We start from the raw sequence: 19,684 nt of genomic DNA on the forward strand, positions 1-19,684 counted from the left end.
CATCAAACGAAACTAGAGGATGATCAGAAGGATTTGATAAGAAAGCACACTGAGAAGTTACCAAAACAAGAAAATTACTGCTCGAGCATAAGGATGAACAGCACTGCGTCAGTTCCAATTTGAGTGTTAATAAACCTTACCAACTCTTTATGGAAGAGAATCCTATATGACAATGTAGTGAAAGAGTATACAGAGATATTTTCAGGAGGGAATATAATGTACGCTTTGGAGTACCATATTTGGACTGATGTGGTTATTGTGACAGACTATTCCTCCAATTAGTTAAAAGTGAAATGAAACAGAAAGAAAGAAAATTGAAGAAGTGAGCAAACTGTACCATTTTCAGGCAGAAGCAACGTATGCAGTGCTACAGAATGATACAGAGAAGGCTAAAACAAACAAAACCTATGTTTTCATATGCACAAACCTCCAACAGCCATTGTGCTGTCCCACCCTTAACCATTCTGCAGTAGTCTACCAATATCGGCTGTCAGCTTACAATGAAGCAATACATAATGTTGGTGACAATAAGGTGTGGCTTTGTGTACGGACTGGAAATGTAACCAGACAGAGATCGTCATAAATTACCTCTTGCCTCCTGAAGTATTATAACCTCTGAATTTCCAGTACTAAAAGCGTGTGAAGAAAGAACTTTAGTGGCACGGTCATATCGATGTACAGGACAGAACAATAACTGTAATTTCTATCAATATCTTGTGAACTTGAAGTACATTACACCTGTGGAGCAAAAATTTAGAATCACAGAGCACAGATTTTTGCCCTGTGATTGAGATTTAGTATTAAATGAGAAAAAAAAGAGGAACCACATTGTGTATGAGCCATTTGACAGGGACCGATAATAGCAACTGGAAGACCAAACAACTCATTTTTTAATTGTTACATGCAGTCAGCACTATTGATTTGAGCACTATCGGAAAGCAAATCCGCAAAGATTCAAAATGCAAAATAAAGAATTATGTTTGGGTGAAGATATTCCCAGACTCTCCAATAGTACTTCGGTGCCTCAAGAGTCATATCTACTGACAACCTTGGTACTCTACAAACTTAGCAAAACTTTGTAGAGGTAAAAACAACATATCATGTGATAATTAGCATGGACATCCTACCCAGACTGTACAGGTACCTACTGCCTGTATTTGTAGAAAAGAGAGCTAATCTGCTAGGCACGTGTACATATATTTTTGAAAAATATGGTGCCTTTTACGAGAACTTAAAGATAAAGTTAAGTGGCAATGTGATGCTTAATCAATGTAAAACATTCTTTCTCAACAATATTTCCAGTCTTCAGGGAATTCTGTTAAGCAATGGAAAACTTTTAACAATAAATTACACAAATTTCAAATATTGTTTCTGTTTCATTATTTTTATACATAATAAGACCAAGAAACAGTATTATGCAAATACTTTCAGTAGCACAGACATTGCAAGCTGCAAAAATGTGCTACTTCCATTAGAGCTAAAAGGTTTTTGCATAGATGTCCAATGATCATCTCTCATACCTTGCATTTAAAGTTGCACATTGTCAAAATTATTGTACATTAATAATTTAGTAGGACATGTTCTGAGGCTTCAAGGCATCACCAATTTAGTATTGGAGAGCAGTGTGGAGGGTAAAAATCGTAGGAGGAGACCAAGAGATGAATACACTAAGCAGATTCAGAAGGATGTAGGCTGCAGTACGTACTGGGAGATGAAGCAGCTTGCACAGGATAGAGTAGCATGGAGAGCTGCATCAAACCAGTCTCTGGACTGAAGACCGTGACAACAAACAACAATAATTTAAACTGAATATCAATTACAGGATAAGTATCTGCACACATTTCACTTTTTTACTAGTTTTTCTTCACTCCTGAAAAATTTACACCTTGAGGGTTACTACATTTTTGCTAGCAAGTATTCAATTAAAGAGATCTCTGGAGAAAAGGGAAGCAGGATTATAAATGGGAAAAAGTACCACCACAGCTGTATCTTAAGAGCGTCTCTATTCTATCACACGACTAGTTTAAGCGGCACGTTACCACCGTGCTCCGGCCCCGCCACTCAAAAAGAGTATTTGATTTCCTCGGTGCATTTACTGTAGGGTCCTCGTTACTAGCACACGTGGGCTAGCTTTCATCAGGAATATGTACTCGACATCGTGTTGTCTCTGATGCCAAAGACATTCTCCATCGGAGACAATGTGGTGTCGAGAATAGACTCCCGATGTAAGTTAGCCCACGTGTGCTAGTAACGAGGACCCTACGGTAAATGCACTGAGGAAATCGAATACTCTTTTGGAGTGGTGGGGCCTGAGGATGGCGGTGGAGTGCCGCTGAAACTAGTCGTGTCACAGAATAACTGTGGTGATACTTTTTTCTCGTACATTTCATCAGCTGAAGTCACTTGTCCGTGCAGTAAGATGATCATCCGTAGCCTTACAAATATTAAGACCTCAGATGGTGAGCCAGTTCTTAATCTAAAATTGCAGTGGGAATATTGTCTAAAACTCCAAAGAAAAATATTACGTTCCTTTCATTTGATTTAAAGATGTTCTATCACACTGCCCTGTGTGCTATCAATCCTCTTGTTTGTGCATCTCAGTCCTCACCTTCAGTGTGCTGTCCCTCAGTTTTGGATCATTTCAGGTACTCAGCATGTTTCTAAAACCAAAAGTAGCCCAAACTTCTGTCGCTGAAAGTTCAGTGCTATTTGGTTCAGAATCAGAATGACACTGATTGCATATAATTATTGGTGTTTAAACTTCGAAACTGGGACAGATATTTAGGAAGGCAAAACTCTTCTAATTTGTCAGGGTTAATACTGCACAATATGAGACTCACAATATCAATTGTTAATGTGATCTATTGTCAGGATATAACTCGATTCATACACGAAGAGACCGAGCGAGGTGGCGCAGTGGTTAGCACACTGGACTCGCATTCGGGAGGACGACGGTTCAATCCCGTCTCCAGCCATCCTGATTTAGGTTTTCCCTGATTTCCCTAAATTGTTTCAGGCAAATGCCGGGATGGTTCCTTTGAAAGGGCACGGCCGATTTCCTTCCCAATCCTTCCCTAACCTGAGCTTGCGCTCCGTCTCTAATGACCTCGTTGTCGACGGGACGTTAAACACTAACCACCACCACCATACACGAAGAATACTTTTAATACCATACTATTCTAGTGTCCCTTGTAGATTTTTATGATCTGCACCATCAGAGGCATCAGTTAGATCACAGAAAATCACAACAGAGTAATTGAGGAGATGCTAACCCACGGTTTAGCAAGGATTAGTCTGGTTAAATTATCTGTTGTGTTTTAGAACAGTAATTCTATATATACTGCTAGAAATAACTTTCTTCTGTAGTTTTTTTTCTCCTTGTAGTTATGGTGTTGTCTTTGACTTGATCTAAATTAGAATATCAAATAATTAAAAGTTCTTCTGATGAACTCTTCAATTTTTCTTATCTAGTTTAACCAGGTCTGAGCTACTGTTACAAAGTTAAAGTCAGGAACATGCTTCAAATTTCTTTTGTAAGCTACATTGCTGAACAAGTTTCTATATTCCTAAACAAGTTTCTCCTCGTGGATGACACAAAACTTGAAGTTACACAGTCTTCCTCTGCAGTATTCTTTGTAGCAATATTTCAGTCACATTCACCAAGGAAATGAAGGGAGTAGTTGAAGACAAGGATGGACTTCAGAATTTTCTACCACTTCAGGTTGAGTCCTCTGCTGTTAGCACTAAGAACCCGAAAAGAAGTCAGCAAACTATGCCCTGTGATGGACGGCACTCGGCTTACTGTTGCAGGAGTAACCAGTATTTGAGCAGAACGTGTTGGATTCAAAGCTTTTCCCAACTGAAATTTTCTAGAGTGTAAGACATTGCTGGAGTCCAAAACGAATTTTTCTTCCAGCTGAGTGTATGCCATTTTGAAACTTGCTGACAGATTAAAACTGTGCCAATCCGGAACCATGCCTTTTGTGGGAATACCCATGACAGTTTCACAACTTTATTTTTGTAGTACGTCTCTCCAACCGTCCTGCCACGAAGTTTCAAACCAGTGGGCACTCTACTGCAGAGTGAAAATTCATTCTAGAAACAACCCCCTTAGCCAGGGGTGTCTGCCATGGGCTGTATGCAGCCCAAAGCACTTATCAATTTGGCCAAAGAAGTGAGCGTCTATCACATGACTGCTATAAAAAGAATAAAAATTCTTGAAATTTTGTTTATCAAAATTTGAAACATGGCTGAAGCAGCAACTGTTGAAAATCAGCCAAACAGCTGCAGGATAAAGATTTATTGAAATCCTTGACCACGGTTTCAGTATATCTAAATATATCTTCATTAGAAGCAAAAATACACCTGAACAGGCAGCCACCTTCATTAACAAAAAACTTAGCAACATAACTGAGATAGAAGAAAGAAAAAAACACGTATAGCTTTAAGTAACCATGCAAATTACCTAAATATTACAAGCACAAAAACTTTTAGTCACTTACTAAAATCACATCCTGCAGTGGGGATGCATAAAACAATCGTGCCAAAGGTGTTGTCAGTAGTTAAAATTAAAATATCACCTCCATCTGTACAGCAGAATTATGAAGAGATGGTCAATGAGAACACGGCATATTATCAGTACTTAGTAAAGTAAGATATAAAGAACACATGCTAGGTAAAAATGGAGAAAACGTGTACAATTCCACATTTGCTGACCATCTTTGCTCTTACAGCATACGCCACGTAAATTGGATGACATAGAATTGCTACACAAAGTGAGTAAGGATTATAAACTGTATCTGTTCAAGGAATTAGAAATTTTCAAACATCTACACTCCTGGAAATTGAAATAAGAACACCGTGAATTCATTGTCCCAGGAAGGGGAAACTTTATTGACACATTCCTGGGGTCAGATACATCACATGATCACACTGACAGAACCACAGGCACATAGACACAGGCAACAGAGCATGCACAATGTCGGCACTAGTACAGTGTATATCCACCTTTCGCAGCAATGCAGGCTGCTATTCTCCCATGGAAACGATCGTAGAGATGCTGGATGTAGTCCTGTGGAATGGCTTGCCATGCCATTTCCACCTGGCGCCTCAGTTGGACCAGCGTTCGTGCTGGACGTGCAGACCGCGTGAGACGACGCTTCATCCAGTCCCAAACATGCTCAATGGGGGACAGATCCGGAGATCTTGTTGGCCAGGGTAGTTGACTTACACCTTCTAGAGCACGTTGGGTGGCACGGGATACATGCGGACGTGCATTGTCCTGTTGGAACAGCAAGTTCCCTTGCCGGTCTAGGAATGGTAGAACGATGGGTTCGATGACGGTTTGGATGTACCGTGCACTATTCAGTGTCCCCTCGACGATCACCAGTGGTGTACGGCCAGTGTAGGAGATCGCTCCCCACACCATGATGCCGGGTGTTGGCCCTGTGTGCCTCGGTCGTATGCAGTCCTGATTGTGGCGCTCACCTGCACGGCGCCAAACATGCATACGACCATCATTGGCACCGAGGCAGAAGCGACTCTCATCGCTGAAGACGACACGTCTCCATTCGTCCCTCCATTCACGCCTGTCGCGACACCACTGGAGGCGGGCTGCACGATGTTGGGGCGTGAGCGGAAGACGGCCTAACGGTGTGCGGGACCGTAGCCCAGCTTCATGGAGACGGTTGTGAATGGTCCTCGCCGATACCCCAGGAGCAACAGTGTCCCTAATTTGCTGGGAAGTGGCGGTGCGGTCCCCTACGGCACTGCGTAGGATCCTACGGTCTTGGCGTGCATCCGTGCGTCGCTGCGGTCCGGTCCCAGGTCGACGGGCACGTGCACCTTCTGCCGACCACTGGCGACAACATCGATGTACTGTGGAGACCTCACGCCCCACGTGTTGAGCAATTCGGCGGTACATCCACCCGGCCTCCCGCATGCCCACTATACGCCCTCGCTCAAAGTCCGTCAACTGCACATACGGTTCACGTCCACGCTGTCGCGGCATGCTACCAGTGTTAAAGACTGCGATGGAGCTCCGTATGCCACGGCAAACTGGCTGACACTGACGGCGGTGGTGCACAAATGCTGCGCAGCTAGCGCCATTCGACGGCCAACACCGCGGTTCCTGGTGTGTCCGCTGTGCCGTGCGTGTGATCATTGCTTGTACAGCCCTCTCGCAGTGTCCGGAGCAAGTATGGTGGGTCTGACACACCGGTGTCAATGTGTTCTTTTTTCCATTTCCAGGAGTGTATCTCAAAAAGATGGATTTATTCTTAACGAACAGGTGCAGCTTAGAAACAAAAATGTTTTGGAAAGGTCAAAGCCCTTCTTGCTCTAACGTAATATAGTCTGGCTGACTAGAAACTAGTTTCTTGTCTGTTGATGCTGGTGAGATGCTCCTTTCCTGCCTTTTTGGGATTTTATATATTTCTGATGATTGTTGTTCAAAGTTTTTGATGTGTATGTGTGGTTTAAATGATTATGTTATGTTTTTTATTCATGACGACAGATGGTTTCGATTTACTACAACATTTTGTTCGTCTTCACTAGTATGTATCCTAGTCTTTAATTTGCGCGAGATTCTCGAGCATAACACTAGTGCCCTTTCTTCTTAGATGTGTTCCTTAGCGCAAGCTTCACCTGCTTGACACTAGGACACAGGCAAATTGCTGTTCATATTTTCTATTGTATGTCGGTGTTTTAAATGGTTCTGATATGTTTTATTTATTAAGATAGAGGGTTTGAATTAGCACAACCTTTAAAATTTTGACGTGCATGAATATGTATCTCTGAGTTTTAACGTGCGCGAGTGTCTCGCACATACCACAAGTGCCCTCTCTCGGTGAAACTGTCTGCCCTAGCGCCTCCACACCCTCTTCACGCTAGTTCACAGGCTAAGTACTGATAATATGCCGTGTTCTCATTGACCATCTCTTCATAATTATGATGTTCAGATGGAGGTGATATTTTAATTTTAACTACTGACGACACCTTTGGCACAATTGTTTTGTGCACCTCCACTGCAGGATGTGATTTTAGCAAGTGACTAAAGTTTTTGTGATTGTAATACTTTCGTAATTTTGATGGTTACTTAAAGCTATAAGTGTTCATTTTTTTCCTCTATGTCAGTTACATTGCTAAGTCTTTTGCTAATGAAGGTGTCTTCCTATTAAGGTATATTTTTGCTTCTGATGAAGGTATATTTAGATATACCGAAACCGTGATCAAGGATTTCATTAAATCTTCATCCTGCAACTGTATGGCTGTTATCATTTACCATGAAAATTCTGTTTATGTAAAGTTACAATATAAACTGAATATGTTCAGTTTGAAACTCTCACCACATGATTCTCATTCTTATAACTGGCCAATTCATCAGATGGGCTGATCTGTTATATTCTGAGTGCTTCAATTGCAGTTGTGAAACTAGAGATTTAGTGATGTATAATGAAATTGATTTATGTAAATACAAAGAAATTCTGTGTTATTTCTACAAAATAGTGATAAAGAATCTTTTTCACCATAGTTCTGGTCACTGCAAGTGGGTAGAAGCTAGAAATCTTTACGTGGATTGCAATTACTGCCAATGTCTGCTATTGAACAGAACCATAATTTCATTAAATCAGCTTTAATTTGATATCATATCCATTGCTGCAAATGAGAACCACATTTGAATATGAATGTCTGTGTAATGGGCTTTCATGAAATCTTTGTACTTCCATGTGGAATTTCTATCATAGCAGATGATTGATACAAAGAGATGAGCTTAAATGCAAATCAATTTCTTCGTTCAACTGCCCACGGACTAGCTTCCTGTGGGATTCTATCATTGTCAATTCCAGGAATTCCTGAGAGGTTTGGATACTGTGTATGGTGACATTTTACATTTTACAGGAGTCAGCTATAGGGCAAAATGGCTAATATACAATATGTACATGAGCCCAGAGCAAACAGTAGGAGTGGAAGACCAAGAACAAAGTGCTCAGATCAAAAACGGTCTAAAACAAGGATGTAGTCTTTTGCCTCTACTATTCAGTCTATACATCGAAGAGCCAGTGATGGGAATAAAAGAAAGATTTGAGAGTGGAATTAAAATTCGGTGTGACAGGATATAAATGAAAAGATTCACTGATGTCATTGCTATCCTCAGTGAACGTGAAGAAGAATTACAGGATCTGCTTAATGGAATAAACATTCTAATGAGTACACAGTATGGACTGCCAGTAAATCAAAGAAAGACTAAAGTAATGAGAAGCAGCAGAACTGAGAACAATGAGAAACTTAACATCAGAATTGACGATTGCAACAAAATAACCCATAATGAACAGAGCAGGGAGGACATAAAAAACAGACTAGCACTGACAAAAAAGGGCATTCCTGGCCAAGAGAAGTCTGTTAGTATCAAACATAGGCCTTAATTTGAGGAAAAAATTTCAGAGAGTTTTAACATTTTTATGCAGCGACAGCAACTGATATTGTTTATATAAGCATATACAGCCTACAGTTGCAGGTTAACTTTATCGTTTACCTAGGTTTCAACGTTAGTAATAATGTCTTCTTCAGAACCTGCAAAAAGTTAATATTATAATGTGCCAGTAAATTATATTAGATACGGTCATCCTACACGGTGCAACATGTAGTACTTCCATAAAATATTATTTAAATGTTTGCCTAAAACAAGTCATGTCCTAAGTCAACTTTATAAAACTTGATGCATAACCATAAGATTTTGTCACTTCTATTAAACAAGCTGTAGCAAATTCACTTTAAGCCCGTCGTATGGGCCTCGTCGTGTTTAATAGAAGTGACAAAACCTTAAGGTTATGCATAAAGTTTTATAAAGTTGACTTAGGACATGGCTTGTTTTAGGAAAACATTTAAATAATATTTTATGTAAGTACTACACATTGCATCCTGTAGGATGACCGTATCTAATATAATTTACTAGCACATTATAATATTAACTTTTTGCTGGTTCTGAAGAAGACGTTATTACTAATGTTGAAACCTAGGTAAACGATAAAGTGACCCTGCAACTGTAGGTTGTATATTCTTATATAAATTTCAGAGAATCTATATCTGGAGCTCAGCATTGTATGATAGTGGAACATGGACTGTGGGAATTGAAGCATTTGAGATGTGCTCCTACAGAAGAATGTTGAAAATTAGGTGGACTGATACAGGAAGGAATTATGAGGTTCTCCGGAGTATTGGTGTGGAAAGGATTATATGAAAAACACCTGACAAGAAGACGGGACAGAATGGTAGGGCATCACAGATGTTAAGACATCAAAGAATAACTTCCACGGTACTAGAGGGAGCTGTAGAGGGTAAGAAAACTGTAGAGGAAAACAAAGGTTGGAATACACCTAGCAAATAATTGAGGACATAGGCTGCAAGTGCTGCTCTGAAGAGGTTGGCAGAGGAAAGGAATTCATGGCAGGCCACATCAAACCAGTCAGAAGCCTGGTGACTAAAAAAAGAAAAGGCAGCTCAGTCAAAGCCAGATGTTAAAAACATTTTTCAGCATAATTAATGAAACCAAATCATTCATGACATCAAAAGCAAAATCTGGGCCTGAACTTGACGATGCCAGCTTGGTGGCAGATTTGGTATCTTGTTAGATTTGACTGCTCATTTAGGTGACTTAAAACACCTTCAAGATAGAAACCTGCTTGTCAGTACAATGTTTCAAACAATAAATGCATTCCAAATGAAACTGAATTATGCAAAGTACAAGTAAATGCAAACTTTTCTTTGTCTTTATACCCTACCAACATGTTGGCCAAACAAAATACTAAACTTGGGATGAAATTCAATAATGTAGAAAATTTTCTTATGTAATGTACAGAAATGCAGTCTGACATCCAACTAAAAGAAAAATTTGAAATTGATACCAGTGAGATTTTTGGGAAAAATTTAAGTGTATATCAAAAGGGTACACAAATGGGAAATGGAGGTGGTGATTTATCAAAGTAGAGAAGCAATTCAAACCCACTGAGGTAGAAACTGAAGCTGCATGTGAGATTGTTTGGGCAAGACTCAGTATCAGGGGTGGGCGTAAAACGATAATCAGATCCTTTTGTCGCCTACCAGACTCACCTCCTGATGTAATCAATAACTTTGGAAGAAACTCCAGTTCACTTGTACGTAAGTTCCCCAATCGTACTGTAATCATTGATAGAGACTGTAACAATCCAACAGTTAATTGGGAAATTTGCAGTTTTGCTATGGGTGGGTGTGATAAGACATCCTGTGAAATTTTACTAAATGCCTTCTCTGAAAACTACCTAGAACATGTAGTCAGGAACCCCACTAACGATGGAAGTACATTTGATCTAATGGCAACCAATAGACCTGACCTCTTCGATCATGTCCACATCGGAAATGGGTGCCTGGGTATCAGTGACCATGATGCGGTTGTGGCAACAATGATTACCAAAGTACAAAGGACAACTAAAATAAGCAAAAAGATGTATATATGCTGTAAACTAGATAAAAAATCAGTAGCGTCATATCTCAATGAGGAACCTGATACTTTCAGCACAGTGCAGGAGCATGCAGAGGAACTCTGGCTCAAGTTCAAAAGAATAGTTGACCGTGCACTGGGTAGATATGTACCCAGTACAATAGCTCATAATGGGAGGGAACCTCCATGGTACACAGCCACTGTAAAGAAACAGAGATCACTGCATAATAAGTGTAAAACAAAACATAGGGCTGTAGATAGAGAGATGCTGAATGAAACACATTTGGCCACCAAGAGAGCAATGCATGATGCTTTCAATCACTGCTGTAGCAGAATACTGACACGTGATTCTTCACAGAACCAAAATTCTGTTCACATGTAAAGACTCTTAGTGGCACCTAAGTTAGTGTCCTGTCTGCAGTGAATGAGACAGGAACTGAAATTGTGGGTAGCAAAGCAAATGTTCCTTTACTAAGGAAAATCCAGGAGAATTGCTCCAGGTTATTCCTCATACCACTGAAAAGATGAATGAATTAAATAATAGTGTCAGTGGTGTTGAGAAAAATCTGAAACTGTTAAAACTGAACAAAGCTCCAGGGCCAGATGGAATTCCTGTCAGATTCTATACTGAATTTGTGGGTGAGTTAGCCCCTCTTCTAACTTAAATCTATTGTATAACCCTTGAACAAAAACCCTTGCCCAGTTCTTGGAAAAAGGCACAGGTCCACACATCTACAAGAAGGGTAATAGAAGTGATCATCAAACCTACTGCCCAATATTCTTGACATCAATTTGTTGTTGAATCTTAGAACATATTCTGAGCTCAAACATAGTGAGGTATTGTAGTGTTTCGAGAATTTCTGCATAAATTCTAGAACAACTCGGTCTTCTACCGACTCAAACACACGATATTTTAAATAGAAGTGTGAGACAGACAAATCTGACCTACTGCGCATAGCATGTTTGTGTGTGCAGGACTAAAAAACAGTCACAAGCTAAATGTGGACACGGCAGCCAAATGGTGGCTGACAAGTACCTGCTGTATGATCCATAGAGTTTCAGTGTATGTGTAGAGAAGAGCCTGTGCTATTCTTAGCTGGTATAGTGACTGTAATGACTGTTAAGAACAAATGAAGAAATGAGATTAGACTTTTAAGTAATTCATGTGTTGGAGTTGCATGAAGCAAGAGATGTACATATTTTCTGGTGGTTATTAAACCAACCCTGTTAATGTATCCTAATAGAGTCTAATATTTGATGACTTGGTTGACATGCAGGAATTCGAATATTTATATGAGAAGTGGTGATTTGTTTTTTGTGGAAGTTGAAATATGCCATGGCTGAACTAAAAGTATTCTTCCAGTACCAAATTATTTCGAGAGTAGAGAGAGAGTGTGATAAATACCCTTAACCAGTATTATTCTTCAGAGAAGAAATTTTTGGAGATCGACATGGCTAGCTATCCAGAGAAGAAGATCAGATGTGCATACCAAGTAAGTCAACCTATGGGAGAGAGTTGGGAAGTTTGCAAACCAGCTCCATATCGCTTCTTGTTGTCTGAAGTGTTAGAGCATCTTGAACAGAGTGACCTCCTCAATGCGCGTCAGCATGGATTTCGAAAACATCATCATATGAAATCCAGCTTGCACTTTTCTCACATGACATACTGAAAGCTTTGGATCAAAACAATGGTGCTGTATTTCCTGATTTTCAAAGGCATTCGACTCGGTACCACACTTACAATTATTGTCAAAAGTAAGATCATGTGGAGTATCAAATGAAATTTGTGACAATTGAGGATTTCTAGGTTAGGGAGGATGCAGCAACTTATCTTAGATGGACAGTCATTGTTAGATGTGGAAGTAATTTCGTGTGTGTCCCAGGAAAATGTGTTGGAATCCTTGCTGTTTACGTTGTATATTAATGACCTTCCAGACAATATTAACAGTAAAATCGGGCTTTTTGCAGATGATGTAGTTATCTATAATGAAGTACCATGTGAAAGAAACTGCATAAATATTCAGTCAGATATAGATAAGATTTCAAAATGGTGCAAAGATTGGCAGATTGCCTTAAATGTTCAGAAATGTAAAATTTTGCACTTCACAAAATGAAAAAAACATAGTATCTTATGATAATAATATCAATGAGTCACTGTTGGAATTATCCAGCTCATACAAATAGCTGGATGTAACACTTGTAGGAATATGAAATGGAATGATCACATAGGCTCAGTTGTGGGTGAAGCAGGTGGTAGACTTCAGTTTATTCATAAAATACTGGGAAAGTGCAATAAATCTGGAAAAGAGACTGCTTACAAATCTCTGGTGCAACCAGTTCTAGAATATTGCTCAAATGTGTGGGACCTGTACCACTTAGAACTAACAGGGAATATTGAACGTATACGAAGAAAGGCAGCAGGAATGGTCACAGGTTTGTTTGACCTGTGGGAGAGTGTCACAGAGATACTGAAGGAATTGAACTGGAAGACTCTTGAAGATAGACGTGAACTATCCCGAGAAAGTCCATTAACAAAGTTTCAAGAACCTGCTTAAATTGATTGGTCTGGGAATATACTAAAATTTCCTACGTATTGCGTACATATCAATCATGAAGATCACATTAAAATTATTACTGCACCCACAGAGGCATTCAGACAATCATTTTCCCGCATTACATATGTGAATGAAAAAGGAAGAAACCCTAATAACTGGTAAATGGGACATACTTTCTGCCATGCATCTCGCAGTGGTTTGCAGAGTGTAGATGTAGATACTTGACCAGAGACAAATCTGCTTGCTGCACAATCATGAGTCACATATGTCAACTTTGTTTGGAAGCACATACATCTGTGAACAGTTATTTTCAAAAGTAAAGCACACACAGAGTAAAAATAAAACCATAACCTCATATGAACACCCTGAGCATTGCAACTACATTATCAAATCTGATGATGATACATTAGTTTTCCAGATTAAAAGTCAAATGTCACAGTTATTCAGATTTGTAATTACTTATAAATAAAATTATTAATGAAATCTCATATATAAATTAACAAATTAATCCCATCTTGCCTTTTTAGAATAACTCCGACTGCCCCCAGCTCCCAGCCGCTCTGCAGATGAAGAAGAGATTAAAGAATTGTATGATGAGGTAAAAGAAATTATTCAGATAGTTAAGGGATATGAAAATTTAACTGTGATGGGGGACTGGAATGCTATTGTAGGAAAAGGAAAAGAAGGAAAAATAGTCGGTGAATATGGACTGGGGAGGGAATGAATGAAATTGGAAGCCCCTGGTAGAATTTTTCACATAGAATAATTTATTCATCACTAACACTTGATTTAAGAATCATGAAAGTAAGTTGTAATCCTGGAAGAGACATGGAGACTCAGAAGGGTTTCACATTGACTATATAATCGTAAGACAGAGATATTGGAACCATCCTTTAGTTGTAAGACATTTCCAGGGGCAGATGTGACCACAATTGATTGGTTATGAACTGTAGATTAAAACTGAAGAAATTGAAAAAAAGGTAGGAAATTAAAGAGATGGAACCTCGATAAACTGAAAGAACCAGAGGTAATTGAGAGTTTCAGAGGGAATGTCAGATAACAGTTGACTGGAACAGGGGAAAGGAATACAACAGAAAATGAATGGGTAGCTTTAAGAGGTGAAATAGTGAAGGCAGCAGAGGATCAATTAGGTAGAAAAATAAGGCATAGTAGAAATCCTCGGGTAACGGAAGAGATACTGAATTTAACTTATGAAAGGAGAAAGTATCAAATCACAGCAAATGAAGCAGGTGAAAGGGAATACAAATGTCTAAAAAATGAGGTTAACAGGAAGTGCAAAATGGCTAGAGGACAAATGTAAGGATTAAGAAGCTTATTTCACTAGGGGAAAAACAGATGCTACCTACAGGAAAATTAAAGAAGCCTTTGGAAGCAGCTGTATGAACAACAAGAGCTCAGATGGAAAATTAGTCCTAAAAAAAGAAGTGAAAGATGGAAGGAGTATATAGAGGGTCTATACAAGGGAGATGAACTTGAAGGCAATATTATAGAAATGGGGGAGGACAAATATGAAGAAGAGATGGGAGATATGATACTGTGAGAAGAATTTAACGGAGCACTGAAAGACGTAAGTCGAAACAAGGCCTATGGAGTAGACAACATTCTGTCAGAATTACTGATAACCTTAGGAGATGCAGCCATGACAAAACTCTTCCATCTGGTGAACAAGATGTATGGGACAGGTGTAATGCCCTCAGATTTCAAGAAGAATGTAATAATTGCAATTCCAAAGAAATCAGCCACTGACAGGTGTGAAAATGACCAAACTATCAGTTTAATAGTCATGGTTGCAAAATACTAACACAAATTATTTACAGAAGACCGGAAAAACAAGTAGAAGCCAACCTCAGGAAAGATCATTTTTGATTCCAGAGGAATATGGGAATACGTGAGGCAATACTGACCCTACAGCTTATATTAGAAGTTAAGGAAAGGCAAACCTATGTTGATAGCGGATAATGTTGACTGGAATACTCTGTTTGAAATTCTGAAGTTAACAGGGATAAAATACAGGGAGCAAAAGGCTATTTACAACTTGTACACAAAACCGGACAGCAATTATAAGAGTCGAGGGGCATGAAAGGGAGGCAGTGATTGAGAAGGAAGTGAGACAGGGTGTAGCCTATCCGCAATGTTATTCAATCTGCACATTGAGCAAGCAGTAAAAGAAGCAAAAGAAAAATCTGGAGTAGAAATTAAAGTTCAGGCAGAAGAAATAAAAACTGAGATTTGCCAGTGACATTGTAATTCTGTGGTTAGTTGACTGGCTGATTTGGGTGAGGGCTCCAAACAGTGAGGTCATCAGTCTCATTGGATTAGGAAGGATGGGGACGGAAGTCTGCCGTGTCCTTTCAAAGGAACCATCCCGGCATTTGCCTGAAGCAATTTAGGGAAATCACAGAAAACCTAAATCAGGATGCCCAGACACGGGTTTAAAATGTCATCTTCCCGAATGTGAGTCCAGTGTGCTAACCACTGTGCCATCCCACTCAGTTGTAATTCTTTCAGAGATAGAAAAGGACTTGAAAGAGCAGCTGAATGGAATAGTCAGTGTCTTAAAACGAAGATATAAGATTAACATCAACAAAAGCAAAAGCAAAAGCAAAACAAGTATAATGAAATGTAGTCGAATTACGTCAGGTGATACTGAGGGTATTTGGTTAGGAAATGAGACAATTAAAGTAGTAGATGAGTTTTCCTATAACTGGTGATGTCCAAACTAGAGAGGATATAAAATTAGACTGGCAATGGCAGGAAAAGCGTTTCTGAAGGAAAGAAATTTAACATCAAATATAGACTTAAATGTTAGGAAGTCTTCTCTGAAGGTATTTGCCTGGAATGTAGCCATTGATGGAAGTGAAACATGCATGATTAACAATTTAGAGAGGAAGAGAATAGAAGCTTTTGAAATCGGGTGCTACAGAAAAATGCTGAAGATTAGATGGGCAGATCATGTAACTAATGTGAAGATACTAAACAGAATTGAGAAGAAGATTAATTTGTGGCCCAACTTGACTAGAAGGAGGAATCGGTTGATAGGACACATTGTTCAAAAAATGGTTCAAATGGCTCTGAGCACTATGGGACTTAACATCTATGGTCATCAGTCCCCTAGAACTTAGAACTACTTAAACCTAACTAACCTAAGGACAGCACACAACACCCAGCCATCACGAGGCAGAGAAAATCCCTGACCCCGCCGGGAATCGAACCCGGGAACCCGGACGTGGGAAGTGAGAACGCTACCGTACGACCACGAGATGCGGGCTCAGGACACATTGTAAGACATCAGGGGATTACCAATTCAGTATCAGAGAGAAATGTGGGGTTTAAAAATCATAGAGGAAGACCAAGAGACGGATACAGTACGCAGATTCAGAAAGATATAGGTTGTAGTAGTTATTTGCAGATGAAGAGCTTTGCACAGAATAGAGTAGCATGGAGGGCTGCATCAAATCTGTATTTGAACTGAAGACCACAACAACAAAATTGAGATTGAATGTTGGGATCTGGCCTGGAATTCTCACTAAGATGTAACTGAGAGCCTTCTCCACAGTTCAACTTCTACATCCGTGTTCTGCAAACCACTGTGGTGTGCACGGCAGAGGGTGCTCCCCGCTATACCAGTTACGTGGACATGTTCCTGTTCCATTCACGTATGGAGTACAGAAAGAATAATTCATCTGTTGCCTCTTTGTCAGCTGTAATTAGTGTAATATTCCCTTCGTGATCACTATTTGAGGGATACGTAGGCTTTTGTACTACATTCCTAGGTTTGCAACTAGTTCTTAATACTTTGTAAGCAGCCTATTGCAAGATTGTCAATATGTCTTCAAGCGTCTGCCAATTCTGCTATGTCAGCATTACCCTGATGATCTGTCTCAGGTCAAACAAACCTATAACCATTCGTGATACCTTTCTTTTTCATATGTTTTATGTCCTCTGTAAGTCTTATATGATAACGGTCTCGAACAACTGAGCAATATTCTAGGGTGGGTCACATGATTGTTTCACAAGTGATCTCCTTAGTAGACTGAATTTTCCAAGTATCGTACCAATAAACCAAAGTTGTCCACGTGCTTTACCTGTGACTGAGCCTACATAACCATTCCAGTTCACATACCTACAAGTAGTTACACCCAGCTATTTGTACGAGTTGACCAGTTTCACTTAGAAAAGTCACCTTTTGTAAAGTGTGGCGCAGACGAAAGATTCAGAATCCAGGGTTCGTCCTCCAGCTAAATGCAGGACGTTTCTCTGTCACTTCTTGGTTCTTTCGTATCTGGCAATTATTTATTTATGACAAAAAGTGTGAAAGTGCACTACAACTCAGAGTCTACAGTAAACTGTCAGTTATCCTGTAATCGGCCAGCTAAATACATTCGAAGGCCTGAGGAAGGTGAGGACATACTGTCTCAGTTAATGCAATTTGAAACAAAACAAGCAAAATTAAATGATATTCAGGTCAGTCACAGAAACCAGGATTTGCAGGAAGCTAGCTGTGTGAAATTCCTAGGAATGCAACTAGATAAAAATCTATCATGGGGGTCACACATACAGTACCTTGCAAATAAATTAAATAGCCTAGCATACGCAATGAGAATATTGTACGATGCTACCAGCATGGGCATAAGAAAAGTAGTACATCACATCTACTTTGAATCAGTAATAAGGTAAGGAATTGTATTTTGTGGTAACTGAAACCATATGTGTCGAATACTAAAACTTCAGGAAATCATCATTAGAAATATGCACACTCTAGGGTGAAGAAAATCATGTCACCCACTGCTAAAAAATCTGAGTGTACTAAGTGTTCCCTCACTATACATATATGAGCTGATTATCTTTGTACACAGTAACCCTGATTTATCTGTAGCACGTCATTTTCAACACGATTACAACACCAGAAATCAAAATGATTTTATGCTGCCCACCCGCCGTTTAAAACTTTATGCTTAAACTCCACATTATATGGGTATGAAAATTTATAGCAAAGTGAAAGGAAGAGAAATGCTCAGCATAAATTTAGAAACACTGAAAAAATCCTTATACGAGAAACTAGTGCAGAAATTCATAAAGGATAACCTGAAAATATGAGCAGGAGAGAGCAAGTACTTGGAACTGTTAATATTAAAAGTTTGTTACTTTTGGAGAAAAAATATTAATTGCTTAATTAAGTAATTATTCAGTACTGTATATTATGTTACTGGTATTATAAGGAAAATTGTAAACCAGTTTTTGTGTTTTGACGAGTCTCCTGTACTTTAAGTCAATGGCTTGAAATTGTGTGATATGAGACAATAAACTTCTATTTCTGTTCTCCAATAGAACTGTGCCAGGTAAAGCTCTGCAATGTTCACACTGACCTTTGGTCTTATAGCAATTTTAATTTACAAGGGAGGAATGGAAAGTAACACAATACAATTTTTTTCTCCCCTAGTATTGCAGCTGGAGTGTTGGAATTTCATTATGATATAGTTTGAAGTTTGCGCTAGAGAGGGTATTTTGTTTTCATGTACAGCTCTTGTGAGAGAAGCCTGAACTATGAAAAAACGTGGCATGCGTGTTACTCTTGTCAGCTTGTAAAGAGCAGCGAAATGTAGCTCCATATTTGTGGACCGTAGAGCATAAATTGAGTGAAATTCACAGTGACGTGCATCATGTGTATGGGGATGACTGTATGGACAGTAGCAATGTCTCCAGGTGGTGTGCATTCTTCCAAGAGGGCTGTGTGAACCCTACTGATTTGCCACACACTGAGCGGCTGGTAACAGCTACAATGCCGCAGAATGTCAGAGCCGTTGAGGCAGCAATTTTGAACTACTGGGTTGTGCAACTGTGAACCTTATTGTAGAAGTTCAACATTTTCTGTTGTGCCGTGTATGATATTGTTCATGAGACGTTGGAATTTCATAAGGTTAGTTCTCACTGGGTGCCTAAGAACCTGACAGACAACCACAAGGCCCAGCAGATGATGACAAGCTCATACCGCAGAAGCGCACAACTCACTGGTGATGAGTCGTGGGCATACTACTACACAGCCAAAACCAAACAGGCCTCTATGGAGTGGAAACATGTTGGCTCCCCTGTATGTAAAACATTCAGAGAGATTCAGTCTGCTAGGAAGTGGTAGTGACAGTGCTGTGGAATATGCATGGTGTGTTATTGGTAGATTTTGCTGAATGCAGGACTACTGTGAATGCTGCAGCCTACATTAAAACTTTGGTTGAGTTATGTCGTGCCCTACATCACAAACGCCACAACATTAATAGTGACAGCGTCTGACTTCTTCGTGACAATGCCCACCCCCATGCTGCTGCTCCTGTTCTTGAGGAAATCGCCAAATTTGGATGGTAGTTGCTCAAGAATACACCATATAGTTCAGACCGTGTACAGTCAGACTTTCATCTGTTTAGTCCTATGGAGAAATTCCCAGCTGGCCAACACTTTGCAACAGGTGGGGAAGTGAAATTGACAGTCTGCAGATGGCTATACTCCAACCAAACAAACTTCTACAAACAGGGCACATTGATGGGAGAAGTGTGTTGAGAATGTTGGTGACTACGTAGAAAAGTAGGTAAAAGATGTAAGTTCATTTATAATTTATTTTTGTTACCTGTTAAACTTTCTGGTA

At 39.6% G+C, this 19,684-nt stretch overlaps 1 protein-coding gene across 1 annotated transcript in view; it reads right to left on the bottom strand.

The window, feature by feature from the left end:
- LOC126215024 (guanine nucleotide-binding protein subunit alpha-11-like) overlaps positions 1–19,684 on the bottom strand; it is a 199,675-nt gene that overhangs the window by 2,119 nt on the left and 177,872 nt on the right. The gene's annotated exons all lie outside the window — the stretch shown is intronic.

Source organism: Schistocerca nitens, chromosome 12, assembly GCF_023898315.1.
Source record: "Schistocerca nitens isolate TAMUIC-IGC-003100 chromosome 12, iqSchNite1.1, whole genome shotgun sequence".
Taxonomy (NCBI): Eukaryota; Metazoa; Arthropoda; class Insecta; order Orthoptera; family Acrididae; genus Schistocerca; species Schistocerca nitens.